The sequence below is a fragment of the Bos indicus genome, chromosome 21 (genome assembly GCF_029378745.1).
Source record: "Bos indicus isolate NIAB-ARS_2022 breed Sahiwal x Tharparkar chromosome 21, NIAB-ARS_B.indTharparkar_mat_pri_1.0, whole genome shotgun sequence".
Taxonomy (NCBI): Eukaryota; Metazoa; Chordata; class Mammalia; order Artiodactyla; family Bovidae; genus Bos; species Bos indicus.
The window spans coordinates 21,113,866-21,135,632 of record NC_091780.1 but is presented as its reverse complement, the minus strand read 5'-3'; the positions used below and the strand labels follow the sequence as shown (position 1 = coordinate 21,135,632).

The 21,767-nt window shown below is 56.0% G+C and overlaps 1 long non-coding RNA gene across 2 annotated transcripts in view; it reads right to left on the bottom strand.

The window, feature by feature from the left end:
* LOC139178178 (uncharacterized) overlaps positions 1-21,289 on the bottom strand; it is a 35,248-nt gene extending 13,959 nt beyond the window's left edge. Inside the window, exon 1 of one of the 2 annotated variants that reach the window (XR_011562565.1) lies at positions 20,720-21,289. This is a non-coding gene — a long non-coding RNA (uncharacterized lncRNA). Of the gene's footprint in view, positions 1-3,918; positions 4,539-20,719 lie in introns of those variants that run through there. The other variant, XR_011562566.1, reaches the window with a different exon arrangement.
* Positions 21,290-21,767: the final 478 nt, after the last annotated feature.

Genomic DNA, 21,767 nt, shown 5'->3' with positions numbered 1-21,767 from the left:
TTCTGCTACCATGTCTCCCTGGAGGAACTACCCACAAAAGCTTCTCTCTGCTTTAGAAGGCAAGAACAAGTCGTGCATTTACCCAGTGCTTCTAGTCTTCTTACTCGGAGTCGCCATGCCAACACACAGTCATAATTACGGAGGAACGCGCCAATAGTGGCAGCATTGACAAAGACACTATATCAGGGCCTGTGAGCTAAGCAAGGTCAGGCTCCTCGCGGCCCCCAGCTTCCTGCCCACTTCCTTTATTCCACTCTGATCCATCTCTTTCCCTTCATTCTTTCTCTCCCACCCAGATGGTCTTTGATTATATTTTCTCTGCAAAGAAAGGCGCTATGGCTCAGTGTATAAAACACTTTTATAGCAATTAGGAGACAGGTTCTCCTTTGAGTCCCGATTTTAACTTGTGGGAAAAGTCACTTGAACATCTAGGCCTCAGTTATTTCGCTGTGAATGGGGAGAATATTTTTCGGACAGTGTCTATTCAGTGGGTGGGCGCCTGCATCTAATTTACCTACTAAATTTAGAGGCTGATGCGTGTCCAGTCAACTCTAAGATCTTCTTTATGATTAGCCCCAGAGGTACCAGAAGCTCAGGGAAACAAAAGAAGGTTCAGATCAGAGAGGGAGCTGGTTCTATCTAATACCCTGAGAACAGCAGGGCTTATATCTCCCCCCAGGAAGGGTGCAAATCTCAGAAAAGGAGCCAGGAGCCGCTGAATGGTGGCCTCTATCCGATTATAAAAAGATGAGTGGGATGGATGAGAACTATCAGACTAAGTGGCAAGCATCCTGAGGCCCCTGTGAGAACAGGGACGCACACCCATTTAAAATGAGAGGCCAGGAAAAGAAGGCAGACAGCCATCACCCGGGCCCGGCACAAGAGCGCCCCGATTTCAGAACACCCAGTGCACCAACATCTGAACTTACAAAGGAGATAAATTGGAGGCTGATGATTAGCATCACAAAATGATTATTCCCTTTGTAAAAGGCTTCACTGCAGGACTGCTTTAAATAGTGCATTTAAACCATGATCTGATTTGCTAAATTCGATTTATACACATCTACTGCCTAAGCTGGCGTGCGGCTGTATTTACATGTCTTCCCTTGGCACGGAGGAGGGGAGAGGCCAGCCATTATTTGGGGCCTTTAATCCTTGTAGACAGTAACTAAGCTGGGGAGCTGAACCCTGTTTTTCTTCCACAGCTGGGGCTTTAGCTGTAGACTGGCCTCAGCTCTCCACTCTGCTATGCCTGGGCAGAGCTGGCCCAAAGACCATGGTCAGGATTTGGATAGGGTCTGTTGGAGCCTTGCTGATTCCATGCGGGCTCCTCACCAAGGAGCAGACCCCTCCCCACATCCCCTCCACGCCCCCCCACCGACCACACACAGAAGTGACAACTTTCTAGTACAAATTTCCAGAGAATCTGGTCTATGACATGCTCACTAAATGTACTTAGCACCAACAGTTATCATGCCAGGGGTTCAAAGGCTACCTTTTGGGAGCCATGGAAATCTGCTAATCTGTATCAGTTCTGGGGATCTGATGAGCCACAGTCTGTGACTTGTACTTAAGCTGCAGGAACCAAACCTGAGCAGGCTCAGAAAGGCTGGCTTTGCACCCAAAGACAAAAGAATGGGTCCACCAGGTCTTATAGCAGCTGTGTGTGCTGGGGACATGGGAAAACTCTCCTTACTTCACAAAAAGTGACTTGCAGGTCTCTCTGATGACATGTCCCTTCAAGAAAGAAATGACCCAGGGACTTCCCTGGTGGTCCAGTGGTGAGGACCCCGTGCTTTCACTGCAGGTGGCACAAGTTTATTCCCTGGTCAGGGAACTAAGATCCCACACACCATGGAGCCAGAACAAAATAAAAACAAGAGAGAAGCGGCCCCTTCCTGTTAGGTCCAACAACGTGATAGGAGTCGGACAACTACCAAAAGGGGGAAATATACCACCTAGTTCACACCATCTGCCAAGAGAGGTCTAGGCAATTCATGGGCTCAGTGATGTTCAAGAAACAAAGTCCCTCCAGAGGACTGAAACCAGAATGTCTCTCCACCACCAGATATTCACAGACACCCACAATGAGGAGACCAGCCTAGCACCAGGAACCAGGGCAAGCACATTTATAGTGGAGATGGAGCAGTCACTAAACACAGCTAAACCACTGCTGAGAACCCCACGAAAGCCGCTCATGAGAGGATGGAAACTGGACTGGGAATCAGGACTCCTGGGTCCCATTCTTTGCTCTGCTAAGCAAACTTCATGACTTTGGGGAAAATGAATCTTTCTGGGCTGGATCCTCATCTGTGACATGAGCTGCTGACCTACGTAATCACCAAGGCTTAAATTTTCGATAAATCTTCCGGAGGAAAAAAATGTCCTTATCTCTAAAAATCCTGATGAGCTTCCTTTTTTGAACAAGGTTATAAATCATCATCTTTCTTCTTTCTCTTGGCTGCCAGGAGGCTCAGAATCACAACATTAAATTAGAACATCTATTTTAGGCTCAGACAATAAAGAATCTGCCTGCATTATGGGAGACCCGAGTTCAATCTCTGGGTCTAGAAGATCCCCTGGAGAAGGGAATGGCTACCCATGCCAGTATTCTTGTTTGGAGAATTCCATGGACAGAGGAGCCTGGCCGGCTGACACGACAGCGACTAATACATTTAGGTCAAGAGGTTGGGGATGATGGGGTGACAGGAGAGTCCTCTTCTGTGAGCCCTCATAGGTGATGTGGGGATGAGGGCTTGGATTCGGGACAGGCTTGGTGTGTGTTTGAAAGATGAGACCACAACAGATGAATCCATGAGTCTGTTGTTATTTATGTAAGTGCAGTTTGTGGGTAAGAACTCAGGCTTTGGGGAAGACAGGCCTGAATCCACCTCCTGGCTCTGCCACATCTTAGCTATATAGCCAAAATCACAAAGAGGGAATCATCACCTTATGTATCAAGCTGAGACTCCGATGCATGCTTAGCAGCGGGCCAGGCACAAAGCAGGACTCAAACACAGAGAACATTACTGGAGTTTCTTAGTCTGTACAAAAGCATAAGCGTGGAACCTGCTTTAGGGCAGCGGTAGGACTGAGCTTAAATTTTTCAACCAGGTGGACGGGGTTGGGGGCGCATTAGAGCCATAGCTCTGACCTTTGGGCCGAGACCTGGAGGGGGCGACCTCAAAGTGGCTCCAACTGGCCAGCGGAGGACGCGACGGCCCCAAAGCAGTCCCGGATGATGACAGCCGTGCCTCCAAGCCCGTCCTCAGTCCCGCACCACCGCAGCGCGGCGGAGACCCTCCGAGAGACTACCGCCCCCGTCGGCGGGGCTCTCTGCTCCTCAGCCCCCTCTGTCACTCTCTTGAGCTCCGGGGCACACCCAGTCCAAGGAAGAGTGGCTACGGTGTGCTCGCCACTCGGGCCTCGCCATTTCAAGAAAACCGGGCGTCAGAAATAAGAGTGCGAAGCGGGCCCGCGGCTCCAGGTTCCAACATAACCTCCCTGTCCGCTCCAGCCCTGCCGCAACCTGCTCGGGCCGAGGGGGAAGGCCGTCTCAGCCCCAGTCAGATGCAGGTTAAGTGAGGCGAGCTCCAGCCTGGCGCCTCTGTTTTCGGCCGCAATGTGCAACCGCCGGGCTCCGCGGCTCCCGCCGGGTGGGAGCGCACGGAGCGGCCTGGGGACCCGGGGAGCCGCGACGGAAGGTCCCGGCGGGAGGTGGGAAGGAGGACGGCGGCCGTTCCCCTCGCCAGCCGCCCCACCCCCCGGGGTAATTAACGCCCGAGGGCCTTCCCAGGGCGAGCGGCGGCCGGGACGCGGCGGGGCCGGGCGCGCTCGACGCGCTTCCCGCTTCTGTGGGCTCGCGGCCCGGCAAGCGCAAGGAGGGACGAGGAGGAGCTCGGCGGGGCCACGACCTACCTGGTGCCCACGCAGCCATCTTGCCGCCGCTCCTCGCGCTCTCAAAATGGCCTCCCGGGCCCCGCAGCGCGCCCCACCCGAGTCTCGGCGCCAGTCAGGAGGTCGCGGCTGCGGGCCCGCCGCCGCCTTTCCCGCCAACCTCGGCCCGCCCCGAGGGCCTCCAGTTTGCTCAACCCCCTTCCTCAGAGCCCACGCTGTGCGGCCCGCGGGCGCGTCTGGTTCCGAAAGCCGTAGGCCCAGGCAGTGCCCCGGGTATACATGAGGTGTGAAGGCTTACAAAGGAGTCTCGCTCAGCTTAGGCTCGCGCCCCGCTGCGGCCCTCGAGCCTGTGCCGGGGACTCCATTTTCTTCAGCTCCACCCTTCCCGGGCCAGCCGCGCACCCCCAGAAAGAGGGGCAAGGCGCGGGCTACTGGGGGCCTCGGCCTCCCGCAGAAAGCCGACGGTGTTGGGGGGGAGACCAGGTGTCCAAGAAGCCAAAGCCGGAAGCGTCAGGGCCGCCATTTACTTGAGGCCTACTGTGTGCTACCCGCATGCTCCGCGCAAGCCATGCCGAATTGTATCACAAAGCACCGCAAGCCAGAGAGTGTGTTGTTAATGGCATCTCACAGGGCGTTGGGCGTGTGTGTGTGTGTGTGTGTGTGTGTGCGCGCGCGCGCCATTGGATCTGGGCTTAGGGAGGAGGGGACGCCTTTCTGGTAACCCAGGTTAAAACACAGGCGCTCCACCGTCCCGAGCTGGGAATCGCCCAACCCCCAGGCTGCCGGCCGGCGAGCCGGCTCTTGGAGACAACTCAGGGCAGAGGTGGGATGCGGGAGGACAGCTCCTCCTTCCATTCCCTGGCTCTTGGCCACTCACCTTGCCTCCGGCGCGCCCTCCTATGACAGAGCCCGTGCCCACTGCTACTTCGTGCCCGCGAAGAGGGCGCCGAGCGCAGGCGGAACGGCGCCAGGAGGCAAGCGCTTGCAGGGCAGTAGCTGCAAAACAGAGCGGAGAATCAGGAGCCCCTGCCTCCCCTTCTCAACCCATGCCGGCCCAGAAGGGCGCCCGCGTCCACTTGAAGGTCAGGTAGAGGCGTATGCGTCCTCCAGGTCAAGACCACAGCCCAGGGAGGCCTCTGGGCGCTCTCCGCGAGTCTCTCTCGTCCGCCCAGGACTCAGGAGGGAAGACGGAGCGGAGGGGAGGGGGCACGGTGTACCGGCTAAGGGGGATTCCGGCCCGGCCGGGAGCTCCATATGGCCAGTGGGCCAGGCATCCACCCACCAGCAAGGATGCCTTGAACCCCTAGTAGGTTCGCTAAGAGCTGAAGCTCCAGAAATGGAGAATCGTGAGTGGGGCACCTGGATTAGTGCAGAGGCTACAGCGCCCCAAAACGCTCCTGGCTCCCCTCACAGATGTTCATGAATCCTGATATTCAGAACCTGCCAGAGCTGGGATGCCAGGCGCCGACTGTTAGAAATCCCCAACCCCCGAACTGACAAGGACCAACTGGTTATACCCTCTTGGCGAGAAAGTCAATCCTTATCCTGCTCCCTTCAAGTCTGTAGACATTGGTGTGTCCTCCCCAGCCCGCCAAGCTTGGACCTTTATACCTGGTCTAGCGCCCCGCCCCGCCCCCCGCCCCCCAGAAAACGGTGCACCTTGGAGTCCTGTTTCGCCTCTTAATTCAGGGGCCCAGGGGGTAATGGCAGGCACTGGTCAGTTCTTCCAGGGGGTTCTGGACATCCATTGGTGCTTTCACGCTATCTCCAGCAGGTGGAGGTTTGAATTTCAGATCCAAGTATTCATGTGCACCCCGGTTTGACCCTGAAGGTAGCTATCATTGACTTAGCACCTACATATGCCAGGCACTTTATTTGTATATTTTACTTAATTCTCCCAGGACCCCTGGACGTTGGGGACTAGTATTCCCATTTCACAGATGGGGAAACAGAAGCCCAGAAAGATGGTGTGACTTGTCAAGGATACACTTGAGTTGTAATGGCTAAAGCATGTCCTCAAATCCTGCCTCACAGGCATGGGCAGCCCCACCCCACCCGCAGCTGCTGCCCTTCTGAAATCTGGACTGCTGGATTATTAACCCATTCCAGGATAGTCCTGAGCTCTCCATCCTAGTGCCTGAACTCAGGATTGTCACCCAGAAGGGCAGAAAGGGTCACAGAGGAGAACATGTCATCCTGCTCGCCCTGTGACCTGTGATGGGGAAATTCTGCAACCCGTCTGCCCCCCCAGCCACCCCTCCAGGGGCATTTCCACCCTCTTTAGACTGGGTCCAGAACCTTGAGGGAACCTAGCAAAGCCTCAGACTGGCCATTAATCCACTCCTGATTTTTAAAATCCCAGTCTACACAGTCAAAGAATTGGGTGACCTGTATTATAATCAAGATAATTCAAGCAGGAGAAAATGAGATGAAGGGGCAGGAGGGCATGATATTTTTACACATAACCCCAGTGGAGACCTGGGGGGATTCAGGAGCTATAAAGACGAGAGTTATGAGGAAATGCCCCTGTTTCTGTTTCTCTGTAAGAGATTTCAATCCCAATTGATAATCAGACAGGAAGCTATCTATAACTCCCCCAGCCTTCAAGCTGAGAGGTGCTTTTTCTTTATATGACGTTAATGTGACGTTAATGTTTTTTTCTTTCTCTCTCTCTTTTTTATGAAATCTCTATAAGAAACAACCTCTAATAATTAAAAAAATTATGTCCATTGGACCAGAGGTGAAAGAAAGATAAAGCAAAATGGTGAAGGGGGAGTTTGGGCTTTTTTCAGAAGAGAACCAGGGAGACAGCCCCCACCCTCAGCTGCCTGACACAGCAAAGATGGCAGCTGAAGGTTGCAATGGGGTGGGTACAGCCAGACTGGAGAGACACTAGGAACAGGGGAAATGGAGGGAACAAGAATCTGAAGTCACACACACTTTCCAGGGGACAGAGGAGAAAGGTTCCTTTCAAAATAAACTCAAGTGGAAGAGTGGGAGACCGGCCTAACTTGGGGCAATGGCCATGGTAGCCAGGCCCCCACCCCGTTCCAGTTTGCAGTCCATCCCCACCCTAACAAGACAGAGAAGGTTTGAGAAATGCCACTCTGCACATTCCTGCAACACACAAAGAACCCGGGTTTGGCCAGAGACAGAGGAGAGCAGCTCCACTCACAGTACCTCCTAATTCATGGTGGGGACACAAACTAGGTTGCATGCTGATTGCGGGGGCAGGGGGAGGTGAGGCTGACCAGTGAGGGCTCCAGTGCTTGTGCAGATGGAAACTGAAAGGAAGTTCTAATTAGCACAAAGCCGGCACCTTCCATTAATAGCTCTCCATCAGCTCCTGGGTGCCGCTGATGGGAAGCAAGTTGCAAAGGCAAGTGTGAGCTTCACCTGTCCCCACCGTTAACAGACCTCAGGTGAGGTCAGGGCTGTCGTGAAGGAAGACCACCCCAATCCAGCTGCCCCACCCAAACAAATCTAACTACAGGTCGGGCTTCTGGACTCACTCAAGGGGAGCATGTTTAACTTGACGCATCCACAAACATGAAATCTAAGAAGTCCTGGCACACACTCTATGCAGATGACACTCTAGATGGGTCAAACAGATCCCTGGTAGGTGAGGGCAGAAGGGGGTTGGGCAGGGATTGACTGGGAAGAGGCAGGAGGGAAGTTTCTAGAATGAGGGAAATGCTGTCTTGAGTGTTGGTTACATGGATGTAAACGCACTGTACAGCTATAGCTGTTTCTACGTGTAAATTATACTTCTAATAATATATATGTAGGTGTAGAAGTATGTGGCAGTATATCTCAAACATATGCACACAAAGGTCTCAGCCGATGACCGATTTCTCCATAGCCTGTGATCTCCTGGATGTGAAGGTTCATACCCTTTTCAAGGGTCACAGTAGAGAAAGGGGTCGGAGCAGATGGGGAAGTGGAGCCGCGCGCATCTCCCAGACGCAGGGCCTGGGCTGGCTGGGTAGGGAGGTTGAAGGTCTGAATTGAATCAATTAGCTGCAGAAAACTTCAGAAAAGAAGTAAGGCCCTTCATAAAAACAAAGCCCCCTCCTTAATCCCCAAAGGCAATCCTCTCCCCCATTCCCATGGCCATTCCTCAGTAAACAAAGAAATCCCTCCTTCGACATCCACACCTCAATATTCATTAGGAGCGGACGTTAGAGACTGCATTCCAGTCTCCCTGAGTGCCCTAACGACTGGAAACCCAAGGGCAGAGGACTGCGGGGGTCTCCTCTCTCGGTCTCTCCCTCTGCTTTCTCTCCACAGCTCCTCTCCCCTTCTCACGGAGGTCTGTCCTTTCTCTCCTCCCCTCTCTCCCTTTCTTTTCCTCCTTTTCTTCAAATTAGTGAATCAGCAAATCAAGGCAAAGACATCACTAACTGTACTTTGTTCATTTATTTTGACAAGTGCAGTTTAATTTTAATTATTTATGATAATACTTCATAGTAGACGAGTAAATGTGCTGGGGTATATTTGGTAACATTAATGAAGTCTGCCTAATAGGAACCTTCACTCCAGCACCCTGCCTGGGAGCTGCCTGCTGAAGAAGTAGGGTGAGACCAGTGGTCTGTGATAGGGTTTGCAATTTTTTTGTGGGGGCAGGGGTGGGGGTGGGATGAGGAACTTAATGGGTTTGAGGATTAGCGAAGGGAAAATTAACCCAATTCTAGAGAAGAGGCAAATATGCAAGCCCGTAATCATGTATCGATGTGGACTGTGTGTATTTAAACACCAAGAGAGCACACTTTGTGATAAGGAAGCCCAGGCGTGCACACATGCCACATGCATATTTACACATGAATCTAAAATATGCAAATCAGCAGAGGCCCAAAGAAAATAGGCTCTGGGCAATTAAAAATTGAAATAAAAATGGAAAATGTGATACACAGAGTTCTGTATCTCTTCAAAGTAACTTCTTCCTACTTATTCTACGTTTCAAGTGGGCAAACATGGTGCAAAATGTGGAAAATAATAAGAAAGGTAGAGAGGGTTTCCTTCACTGGTGACTACTTGGGAATGTTCCCTCCAGTACACACAATGGACCATGAAAAACAGGTCTCAATCAATGCAATGTTTGAAATGGGAGTGATCTTTTTACAGCTCTTCCTTAACCCTGCCGCCATCCTTTTAACATAACTGATTGTCATGTAAGTGTATGATTCAGTTTACAGATCATATATATACAAAAATGGGTATACTGTACATACGGATGTTCACTCATTTGGTCCACGCACACACATATCTGGTACACCTCAAGACATAAAGCTCCAAAGCATTTATGTTATTATCTACAATAATGATAGACTTATCATAATACAATTAATGCTTAATTTTTAATGTAAAGAAATAGTTGACCCTTCATTTAAAAACAATAGGAAAAAGTACCTCAAGATTCCCTGTTTCCCATCTCTGTCTTGCTTGCTCATACTCAGGGTGGTGTAAGGACATTTCAAGAGACAGAAGTGGGTTACCTTAAGACCAACTCCACTGCCTGCCTCAAGAAGAGACCAGGATTCTCCCACAGTCTATAGACTAAATTTGGTCCAGCTCTGGGGTCAAGAATGAAAACTCAGTGATTGCTGGTTTCTCTTACTGGATGACTGCAATGGAAAAAAACAAGGCTGCTCCTCAAATAAGGCGGGCCAAAGGCGCAGATAAAGGGGCGCTTTTCTTGGCATAGCCATGTGTGTGAGAGAGGGTTAGTAGAACCTGCCTGCACCCATGAAATGCCTTATAATAACTCCCTGCCCTCCAACCAGAGGGATATCTTGGCCATTAGAGCAGGATCATCAGCTGGAGACACCTGGCTCCCAGCCTTTTCGCCTGGCTCCAAGCTCCTCAAGCCCGTCTCCTTAAAGCCGTGGCCTGGCTCTGGCGTGGGAAAGGCAGTTTGGAGCTTTTCACAAATCCAGTATCCCCTTGAACCAAAACCAATTAGCCTGGCCCAAGGTCCTGTCATTGAGGCCCTGGCCCTCTTTTCAAACCCCTGCGGCTCAATTGCGGTGAGGGGCTGGCCAGTGAATGCCGGGACCACTTAAAGTGGTGCTTAAGCCAAACCGGCCTGGAAGGAAGGAGCCAGCACTATAGGAACTGCAGCGGCCCATTCTCAGAGCCACTGACCAAGGTTTTGTTCCCGGCACAGCCCCTCACCCCCAACTCTATTTTGAAAAACCCTCCCCTCCTCTCCAGTTCCCAGCTGTCTAGAAGAGAAATGAAAAGCTGGCTCTAGGAAGCCATGAGACACCCAAACTTGGCTACCCCAGACAGAGAAGACATCCCTGAGTTCTGTCCCCAGTCATCTTGCCCTCCCTGCTAAAGGAGGAGGTCTAACATTGACAGAGCTCCCACTATGCACTCAGTATGTTCCATCATGAGCCAGCACACCAGCCCACCTTATGGATGATATTAAATCTAAGAGGAAGTGACTTCCCCAAATCACAGCACCTAAGACAAGGCAATTTGGTGGGGGGGGGGGGGGGGGGGGGGCGGAATCTCTGAGAGCCCCAGAACACCACTCTCTGAGGAAGAGAGACACAGAAGAGGGTAAGAGGTTGACCAAGATGAGAGACAGAGGGGAATACCACCTGGAGGAATGGGAAAACCCCTGAAAGAGCAATTCCCAGCACAAGCTCAGGTCTCTACCAAGGCACTGCCCACGTCATCCATTCTCCCCCTGCCTGACTCAAGCTGAACTGACCCTACAGAGAATGGGATAGGAGTAAGGATGAGGTGCCACAGCCTTCCTCCAACCCCCCACCTGTCACCACCTTCCTGTCCAGGCGGATTGAAGACTCACCCTCTGTGATGGGCGGCACTGCCAGGGCGCCCTGACTGTCGCCATGGTGACGCGCATCCCACCCTGGGCCAGAGCTGATTGGTCACTCCATCCAGGCTGATGGAGGGGGGCTAAAGTCTAGGTGGGATGGGGGACCGAGACACCCCGACACACACACACACGCACACACACACACACACACACACACACACACACACACACACGAGAAAGAGAAATGCCAAGGGGGAACTGAAGGCTATTAAAATGGCGCCGCGGCCTCTACGGGGCCGCTGTTCTGGGTGCGCATAACCGGGTTGGAGAAATCCGGGCGGTTTCCTTGACCGCGCCGCGTTGCCTGGGACCTGGAGGGCGCATAAATCCCGCTGGGGCTGCTCCGGGGTTCGGGGCAGACTACTCCCTGCCTCTCCCCGACCTAGGCGTACAGGACTGCACACCCCAGCTGGCCGGATCCGCCCTGCGCACGGCACGTTCGGGCTGGGCGAGCGCGGCGGATTAGCCCTGAGCCCGCAGACCCGAGGGCGCGGGGCCCGCGCGTTTAGGGGTGTGAGGGCGGGGCGGGGCGGCGGCCGCGCCTTTAATCCCAGCGCTGCGTGTGGGAGCGGCCGGATCAGGGAATTAGCGCTGTAACTTCGGATTAGTAACGCTCGCTAAATGAGCGCCTAATTCCGACCCTTCATGCTTTTCAGCGTCGCGGCTGGGCCCTGAGAGGCCTTCTGGCCTCGCTCCCTCCGCGCTCAGGTCCCATTTCCCGGGAGGTCGGCCCGCGACCGTGGAGAGCTCCCTGACCAGCCTAGATCAGGCCTCTAGCCGCGCCGCAGCCTGATTTTCGGCGGCGCCCAGCGATGCCAGCTTTTCATTCGCTGGGCAGAGATCCCGGCAGGCATTCCCGGTTCGTGGACTACTGAGAAGGCAACCCTTTATGTCTCACTCACCACGGTGGCTACCCTGATCCTTGCCCTACTAGTGGCTTGCCGTGCGACCTTTGGCGAGAAACCGGGCCTTACCGAGCTAGCTGTTATAGATGTCAAATGAAAGAGGTTAGGTAAAGAGCATCTTTGAGACACCAACCACTCCCAGCTCCCAAGCTCCATCTTTAATTGCAGTTCTCAGGCTCCCTAAAGCCTTTTTGAGTGGGTAGCGGAAACATGGGGCAAAAATGAAGCCCAAACATGGGGAGCCTAGTGGCCAGAGGAGGCTTGGGGGAAGGCCTCCCTGGGGCATGGAGAGAAGAGTCAAGAAGGGCCAAGGCCCAGCCGGCTCCTCCAGGCCCGGGCAAGCCAGATAAGGTTTGATGGGGTGAGGCATCGATTTTGACTCTGTGCTTCAGGCTTTCAGTGTCCAGAGGGGATGTCAACATGGCTCTGTTAGGGCCGGGCATTCATACTCTGGAGCCAAATCCGGCAGGTTGGCCTCTTTACGAGGGCCACTTCTTAGTGGGTGTAGGGTGGGGTCCGGGAGATTAGGATGCAGGCGCTCTCTGTCTGCCAAAGCCCCGCCATGATCCTTTCCCTGACCCAGGGGTTTGCATCAACGAATTTTCGTAATAAGCGGAAAGAAAACCGTATTCTCTCCTGCTCAGACTCCTCCTCCCCTGACCTAGATTTCAGGACTGACCAGAGGATTTGGGACCCTAGTGTTTAAAAACAAACAAACAAAAACTCATTTGAATTGTGTAGACACAGCTGTGAAGGTGCAAAGCCATCAGGCTACTAGAAAGACTAGTTCCTGCAAAACAGCAAAGGATAGGGATGGTGGGAAGGGAAGATGGAAGCCCGGGACCCAGGGCCAGCTGGCTGGGAACGGAGGCAGGAAGGGCTGTTCTGGTTTCTTCCGAAATGGGGTCACGATCATTGCACAGACTCCCAGGTGTGCTGAGAGGGGAGGGCCGACCCCAGGGATGCTGCCTGTGGCCTCCAGGATCCTGAAACAAGATAGCCATCCCCTCCCTGCCTCTTCCCAGGAAAAAAGGGGAGAATGGCCTTTAAAAATGGGAGGCAGATATCACACAGGATCCGTGAAAACCTTCTACCTGGTGATTATCTCTAGGGAGGAGGAGAAGGGGGACAGAGGGAGGGCAACTTGAACTTCCCTGCCTAATCTTTTGTTTTCTTCTTTAATTTTATGTTCAATAACTAACACATTCAAGTGGTTCATAATTCAAAAGGTGATGTAGTGGAAAGTCTCCGTCCACCATTCATCTCAGCCTCACAGTTCCTGTCCAGAGGGCTGATGGATTTCTCTTCTGTACTGTTTGAATTTTTGCATTTTACACATATAACCCATTTTCAAAAAAATTTTTTTTTGTTAAGCAAAGACAAAACAAAAAGGCTTAAAGGGATGAAAAATGGAAAAAGATTTCTGTAATTAAAAGAGGACTGGGCAGGTTCTGGGTAAGAGGATGGGAATGATAAGCCATATAAACACCTGAGGGAGATGGTCTGGGGAGTGAAGTGGGCAGAGGTGGGAACAAGAGCTGGCCCAGCTCCGCAATTCTGAGCTGGGAGACCCTGCAGGAATCACTCTAGGCCTCCTGATTTGTTTCCTCCTGTATAAAAGGGAAATAGGATGGAGGGCCATGTTTAAACAGTGGCTCAAGTTCATTCCAGCCTGCCTGTCATAGCACTCACACACGTACATTCCTAGAAAGCCCCCCAGACCATCAGGAGGTCTGAACCCACATTGGCTTCTTTCTTCTCTGAAGCATGGCAGGGTGCAGGGCTGGGTCTACAGCCACTCATCCCTGGGAGCCCAGGAGGTTCCAGGGCTTCCAGGACAAGTCAGTTGCCAGGGAGGAAAGTGACCTGGAGGCAGATGAGGACCGCAGGAGGGACCCCAGTGCTGTGTGCTGTGTGGGAGCCTGATGCCCATGCAGTGAGCAGGGGTGCATCCCCACACCCCCACACCCAGCTAAGAGGGGCTGGGAGCCTGAGTGGCCGGGTGTGCTGCATTGGGTTGCCATGGGAACGGAATGCAGATTTCCCCCAATTGCTTTTTTATTTGCTAGACATTGTAATACATCTTATGTTGCAAAGGGGTGGGGGGTTAGGGAGAATAGTGGGAAGGCGCCGGGAGCCTGCCTGCACCCTAACCACTCCGGGAAGTTGGGGAGGCACGGGCAGGAATGGCCGAGCCAGGGCTAGTGCAGAGGTTGGCGGGGTTGAGCTCCGTCCTTCCTGCCCGCTGGCTGGCCAGCGCTCGGTTTGTATGCAGGGCAGAGCCGGCCCGTCGGGGAGGGAGGCCCCCCACCCCAGCCCCTAGCCATTGAGCGCACTCCTCGCCGGTTCTGCTCCGCTTCACGCTGCACACAGACCCCCCAACTGCACACAAAGGCAGCTGCCAGAGCCCGTGAAAAGTGATCAAATTATCAAGAACTTGACCTCACCGAGGGGCGAGGCTCCGGCAACCCCCAAGCCGTATGCTAATGACGCTCAGGGACTGACTCGTCGAATAATTCGATAAAGGGCGCATTGTTAGCGGCAGGGCAGCCCCCCTGCCCACCCTTTCACTTCCCCCCACTCCCACCCCCTACCGGCCACTGTCTCTCTCCGTCCACATTTGCATCCCAAAATCCCCGTCCGCAGCTCCGGGAGAGGATTGTTCCAGCCTGATTTATGGGGTGAAGGCGAAGGCTGGCGCCTTCCCCGCCAGCGACCCCTCTGCAACCCCAACCCCCTCCCTTCCCCCGGCCCTCTCCACTTTGGGGTTCCAACTTCGGCGCTGGGGGATGGGTGGGGGCGGGGAAAGAGGAGGAGGAGGAGTGGGGAAAGCGGGCGAGTTCCTCCAGGGTTCGGAAAGTGTCTCGGGAGACAGCCGAGGTCAGGTACCTGGTCCGGGCGCGGCCGTTCCGCCGGGCTGGAGTCCGCTGGGCCAGCACTGGGCTCCTCCTGGGTTCCTCGGGCTGGTGGGGGCCGGGGCGGCCGGCGGGACGGGCGCTCGCACGCAGAAGTTGTGAGAGTCATTTCTACTTTCGGTTATCTAGCTTTATGACGGCTCTGTGGCACTCATACAGCTAGATAACCAAAGAGAGAAACGGGCCTCCCTTCGCCACCGCCGCTGCCGCGCCGCTGGCCCCACGTGCCGCTGCCCACCGGGCGCGGAAACTGGAGCGGGCGCCGCTCTGAGAGCCGCGGGCGCACGCGGAGAGCCGAAGGGGACCGACAGACACACAGACACACTGACTCCCAACAGCCGAGGCCGGCAGCCCCCGCCCAGTCCCTTCCACCCCTCCCTCCTTCGCCCTCCTAGAGCGTTCCTGCCCGGCTCCCCGCGCTGTGCGTCCGGGCACCGGCGCCGGCTGCCCGCTCCGACGGCTCCCCGGGGCGCACCGAGGGCACCCGCGCGGCGCGCGTCGGCAGCCCCGGGCGCCCCGGCCGCCCCCAGCGTTCTGGACTGCCAGCCCTCCTCTCTCAGGCTAATCGCCCCGCGGGGAAGTGACGTCAGTCCAGGGGTTGACCAATCACCGGCTCTCATTCAAATCCCAGCCCCCTTCCCGCGCTCCGTACCACCCAGCCTTACAATGGCCTCGGCGTTCACAGCTTCCCCTCGGCGAGCGCAGGGAGCGCCCCCTCTGCTCTCAAAAGCGCTGGGGCTCTGCGCCTGGGTGCGCACCGTCTATCCTTTCCCCCCAACTCCTTTGCCTTCCCCCAAGTCCCTGGGAGCCTGGCAGCCACCGCGGACCAGCAGAGTTAGGGAGCTATGGTGACAGGTTTTGGGGACGCGCTCGTGGGGCGTGGTGAAGGTCTCCCTAGAACGGCCAGAGATACGCGCTTGGGAGGCCGAGAGCCGAGACTAGGCGCTATTTCACCTTTAACTTCCCTTTCCCTCCCCCACGCCCTACCCCTTACAGTCGACCCAGCCCACGCGCCTGCCGAGACTGAGTGAGAAGGGAGGGAGGAAGTAAATGTCCTGGTGCGCGTGGGTCGGTGTCCCACCCATTGGTGCGTGCCTGGCACCCAGAGGCTCCGGAGCCGTGCGACACTTGGGCCAGGCCCTGGCGCTCAGTACCAGGCTGCTGGGTCCCTCCTCTCTCTGAAAGCCTGGAAACATACAACCGATTGTGCCCGACCCCTTGGAGATGTCCTAGGCCCGAACTACGATTCTGGTTACATTTCTGTGTCAGTGAAAAATGAAAGCACAAAGCCTTGCCTCGGCCCTCCTTCTAGGACTCTCAGCACCCGCCTGGCCTACTCACTGCAAGTAGCTCCACAGGGGAAGGGGCTGCCACCCAGGACCTCCCAGAATCACCCCCAAGTAAGCCTGACACAGACCTGGAGGCCCCACTGTAGCCTTCCAGAGGTGCATGGCCAGGGGCGGCCCTTCTCACTCACTCCAGCCATCATCCCTTTCCTCCTTGATGCTGTGGCTACCCTCCAACCTTAGGCACTGAGATTCACCTTCCCACGCCAGCCATCCCAGGGAGGCAAAAGATTAAATGTGAAAAAAATGTGTTATATTTGCTCCCAGATACCCCCGGGGCGGGTAGTGAGTCCAAGAGCTAGGGAGAGATTTAGCAATGGACTAGGCAGGTGGATTCTCCACTTTCAGCAGCCAACACACCAGTTTTCTCCGAACAGAGACTGCTGCCACTGAGCAGAGCACCGGGGAGGTTGTGCGGAGGTACCCATGAGGATCTATTTTCCTGGGATGCAGGGGTGCTGAGCCACTCTCAACCAGGCAAATCTCCACAGGATGTGTTCCAAACAGGAGGGCCAAAGCGGGTGGCTTGGAAAGGATTTCTTGATTTTTCTAAATATCCCTGATCTCCCTGATCTTCTCCTAAAAACATGACACATTTCCATTTTTCCAAGTTCTCAATTTTGTCAGTTCCTGTTGCCCCACCACTTGTCTCATCCTGAACCTAAATCCAAGGCAGCCTGCATCCCATTCCCATCCCAGTCCGCTTTTGCCAGACCAGACCTGGTGTTTACATATCTCCCCCCAATCCCATTTTGCACATACATCCCTTTTTTTCCAGAACGTGAACAAGAACTAGACAGAACCACAACGGGTGGAGGAACAGAGCATCTGACAGCAGCCTCCGGGAAGGAACCACCTGAATTTGGGCCTGAGACAGTTAATTCCAAAGGATTACCATAATTGGGAGGCGCCCCTTGCTTCCCCTCCTCCAGCAGCTCCAGGAACCCGCACCATCTCCCCTTCTTGGTGTGTGTGTGTGGGTGGCCTCCAGAGCCCTAGTCCTCTGGGCCACCCCAGGGTGGGAAGGGTGGGGCTGCAGAGGCAGGAAGGGGTGGAGAAGCACTGCTCACCTGCGGGAGAGGAAGGAGAGAGAGGGAGCGTGGGGGAAGAGAGCGAGAAAGGAGCCCCTCGGAGTGTGATTTAACCAGGATGCTGCACAAAATGGCTCCTCAGCGAGGCTCACGGTAACACAGCGGCGGTGCCGGAGGCCCGACTGGCCTGCTGAGGGCGAGTAGGGGCTCTGGGAGGAAGAATTAAAAGCCTGATTTAGGCTGAGTTCAGATGTGAGAGGCCACTGTCTTCAGGGCCACGTATCCACTCCCTTTCTGAGAAACTGAGTCCCTTGGCGGGGAGCAGATGAAACCAGCCAGCAAAGGTCCCAGGCCCTGCCTGAGCGGGATGCTCCCAGAATGAGCGACCCCTACACTTCACTTGCAGCTGGCCCTTTGAGCTCTGCTCCTAGGAAGGAGACTACAGAAAAATCCGACCTTGAGGGCACAGGCATTGGGAAGGAGACCACTCTGCGGGGTCAGGGCTGACCGTGTTCTCCTCAGGCTCGTGGCCGGCCTCCACGCACAGCTTACACTGGGGCCCAGGAAATGGTCCAGGTTGGAGCCCTTCCGGTGGAGGTGCATTGTGTGGGCCTGACACCGACAACTGAGGTGGCAGGCTGTTGAGCAGGCCGATTCCAAGCCCGACTGGGGAGAACCCCATCTGCCCTGGCCCGGATCACTCTCTTCTCTGCACAGTGGACTGGGTCTAGCATCTACATACTTTGTCCCACGCCAAGCCTTGGCGCCAGGGCCCCAGCACAGGCCTTATGGGGAAGCACACACTGGGGCTGACTTGAGTGCTGGGCAGGGAGATGCAGGCGGCAGTGGTGCAGCTGGGCCCTGGCCATGGTGCTGAGAAGCACCGGCCGGGTCTCTCTTGCCCCCACTCCCTTTGCCCTGATTGTCTTCAGCCGCTTCCCCAGTCCTAAACCAAGCTCCAGGGACACAAGCAGCTACCAGGAAAAAAAGGGAGCGACTCCTGAAGAGAGTCCTGTTGGCAAGTGACTCCTCAAGAGGAGGCTTCCCTCCTAGGCACCTCCCCCAAGGGCCAGAGATTTCATTTTTCATACTTGAGTCTAGCCAAAGGACAGAGAGGCTCATGGGCCCCTCACACCTGCATCTACAGAAATGCTCATTCCTGCTTCAGCCACACGTGCCCTGTAGCCCTGCAGAGCCACGCAACCCGAAAACCCCACCTTCAAAACCTGGCCCAGGCACCCATCTAGCAGCCGGCCTAAGGCAGGTGGCAGGTCCCTTGCCCATCCAGGCACTTCTGTGCACCAGCGTTCTCATATCCACTGGCAACCTCAGCTGCTAGGACTCCGAGCCGGCTTTGGCCCAAGTTCCTGTTTCCTCTTGGTTGTTATACCAGTCAGTGTGAGGGCCCTAACCATCCCACAGGAGTGTGACCCCCACTTTAAGACACAGTGAGTTAACTGGTTACATGGAAGGAGAGCAAGCAGTCCTGACTCCAGCCAGCAGCCTGTGCCAGGCCCGTTTTACCTGCTGCCAGACTGGCCCTTATCCAGAGGCTGGGAGCCTGAGACCCACAGGGCTCCCCAAGCTCCAGCCCAGGCAGATGCAGCCACCGGACCTGACATTCAGCCTGGCTCTTGTGCTCCCTTCCTGAGCTCTGCTGGGACTTAAATAGGAGATGACATCCCTGGTCACAACCCAGGCCAAGTCCAGAATGCCCTTTTCCCACTCCCTCTGTTCCTCCTCCCTCAGGCTCAAGCTTTGATTAAAATGATATTCCTGTTGTCTGGAGTCTGGAAGTCCAACAGTGAACTGCCTCGGATGGACCCAGCTTCCTGCACCCAGGACCTCCACATCACCTTCATGTCCACGTGGTCAGCAGAGCTGTGGTGCTCTCTATGGCTGCCACATCCAGCCTCCCTTTCCTCAGCAGCTAAAGCTTAGACATCCAGGGTGTGGGCGCTGGGGTGACCCAGGAACCCGGAAACAGCCCTTCTGAAAAGATGTGGGCAGAGCAGCACCCCTCTCCGAGGTCCAGCTAGCATCTTTGATAGAAGCTCCTGCGGTGGAGCTTTGCATATTACCCCCACCTTAGTGCCCACCTGTCTCACCTTCTGGCCTCTGTTCCTTGATTGAAAGCCAGGCCTCCAAACTCCATTCTGTCCCTCTACGTAGCTAGAGAAACCACCTTTTTCAGGGTAGGGGTGGGGGGAGCTCAGAAAGGAGTTCCCTTTCAGCCCCAGCATCTGTTTTTCAGTCACAAAGAATCACACTGTGTCTTTTCGGATGCATGTACAGTTCCCATGAACTGGCTGGGAGCCACTCCCAGCTTCTTCTACCTCCCTGCTTTTCTAGGGGGCCAGCCTGGCTACCGCCCCCACCCAGACTTCTCCCAGAGAAGGCCCTCACCAGAGCCTCAACCTCCACTGGCACCCTCATTCTTTCTCAGTTCACTGGAACCCAGGCTGGAGAAGGCTGCAGACACCCCCAAACAGATCCAAGAGGCCTGCTCTGGGGCATGGAGAAGGGAACAGACCAGAAAGGGTTTCCCCACAACTTCCCATTACAGAAGGGGACAGCCTGCCATAAATCTTGTCTAGAGTGGGTGCTGTGGGTTGCAATAGTCCTTAAAATATTTTTCCAGGAAACCACTTTCTGGATTGTTTCCTGTGAGGGGGGGGGCAGGGATAAGAAGGAAGAGGAGCTTTAGGGGCGGGGGTGGGGTGGGAAAGGGGGTGGGTCGGGGACTCCAGGGAACCTCACTTCCGAAACATTGCCTCCTCTCTGCTCAACCTGTCGGCCATCCCACAACTTCCGTCGGCCGTGCGCCCCTCCCCTCCCTGCACACCCAAAGTCCTCACCTCTGGGCTCTTCCCACTGCCCCATGACCCTTGACCTTGGCCTGGGTGATTTGTTGGGGATGGAGGGGGGCGGTCAGGCTCCAGAGGCCGATCCTGCCTTCCACCCGCAGTCGGAGCGCACCCCTCACCCCGCCCGGCGCCAACGGGAAGACTGGAGCCGCCCGTGCTGCCCAAAGGGGCTGAGCAGGGGCGCCCCAGGCCCCTCTCCCAGTCCAGACCAGCTTTCTGACGCTGCCCTAGGCGAGGCTACCGCCCTGGCGCCCGAGACCCGGCTCCCCAGCTTCACTGACACACAGCCGGCAGCGGCACTTACGGACCGGGAAGGGGGCCGGGGGCCCGCGAGGCGGCGGCGGGGGTGGGGCGGCTGCGGGGACGGCGGCTCCGCGGTCCCTGATCTGGCGCGTCCCCGGGCTCAGGCCCGGCTCCGGCCGCTCTCCGGACGCCCCGGCCCCGGCGGACGCACGGCCAAGAACCTCCGGAGGCGAGCGTGGCAGCGGTGGTTTGGGGGCTCCCGGCGGTACGCTGCTTCTCCGGCTCCTCCGAGCCGCTCTCAGCGCCGCCTCCTCGGGCGGGCACGGCCCGCAGTGACGTCAGCGCGGCTCCCCCCCGCCCCGTCCCCCCTCCCCTCACCCGGACCAGTGCGGAATGGAGGGGGCGGAGGCAAGCAGCGAGGGGCGCCCAGCCCCGCGCCCCGGCGCTTGCGCCCCCCGCCCCGCTCGCCTCTCAGCTTTTCCCGGGGAGTCGTGGCGCCATTCGAGCCCTCCTTTCCCCTCACGCCGCCTGACTCGTGCAGAGCCGACAACTGGAAGCAGCGGGCTGGAAGCCTCGCTGGCAGCTCTGAGCTCAGGGACCCGCGGAGAATGGAGAGCTGGGAAGATGGGGACGTCTCCTCTCCGGGCTGGAAGGGGACGTCTTACCTTGATCCCTACGCGAGTGTGGGTTAGGGTGAGGATATCCACGATGATAGGCCGGAGCCCCCGTGGAAGCTCAGAAGGGATGTTTTAGCATGGGGAAACGTGTCCCGTGCGGAGCGCAGAGAGCCCTCCAGCCTGGGTCTTGCCTCTCCAACGCCCAAGGCCTCCGCCTCCTCTTCCTTGCCGGCCCGCCCGGGGCTGTGCACCTGCAAACTCCACGCGCTCGGCCGACGGCGCCCCGGAGCCGCTGTCCAAATGCTGAACCCGGCCTCCTTAGAGGCTGGCTCCTGATGCCTCGTTCCCCTCGCCCAGAGTGCTCACAGGCGCCGGCAGGGGGTTCTGGGACACCCAGCGCGGAGTCCCGGGAAACTTTGGTGCTCCACGGAGAGGTCGGAAAGCTTCAGGGAAGGAGGCGAGCGGTTAAGGAAAGGAGGGAGCCGAGGGGGCAGGCAGAGACGCGCGCCGTGTCGGTCGCCCTGCCCTTGTCGCCGAACCGCCGTCTTTCCCCGCGCGCCCTGGCCGCGCGTCCCGGGTCCTCACTGCTTGTGTGTTTCTCCCGCCGCCACAGCAGGGGAGGTCCCTGCGGCTGAACTTGTCAGCGGGTTTCACCATCCATCACAAGCCAGACAGACAGGCCAAGTTCACGAGCAACGCTGTTAACCCCTTGCAAACCGAGCGCCTCCCATAAGAAGGAGCTGCCTGGCTGGGGCGCGCTCTCTCCGATTCTAGAGGCATTCATTGCCTCCCCAAAGCTGTGGTCGCCACAGCACTTTTTTTCTTTCCCATTTCCCTCTTTCCTGAATAACTCGGGAAAAGGGCTGGAAGAGAGAAAGAGGATTTGTCTCCCCATCCCACCACCCCCAACGCATTTCCTGACCATTTTCCTCCATCATTTTGTTTACTGTTTTGGTCTCCATAATATCTCCAGGTTCTCTTCTTCTAAATTAGTTTGACAGCAGTGTAACTGAGTGCTTTTCTAACTGACTCCCCCTTTTTCTGCTTTATGACTGTTCATGGTGGGGGGAAATGAGATTTAGAAAAATATGAGATA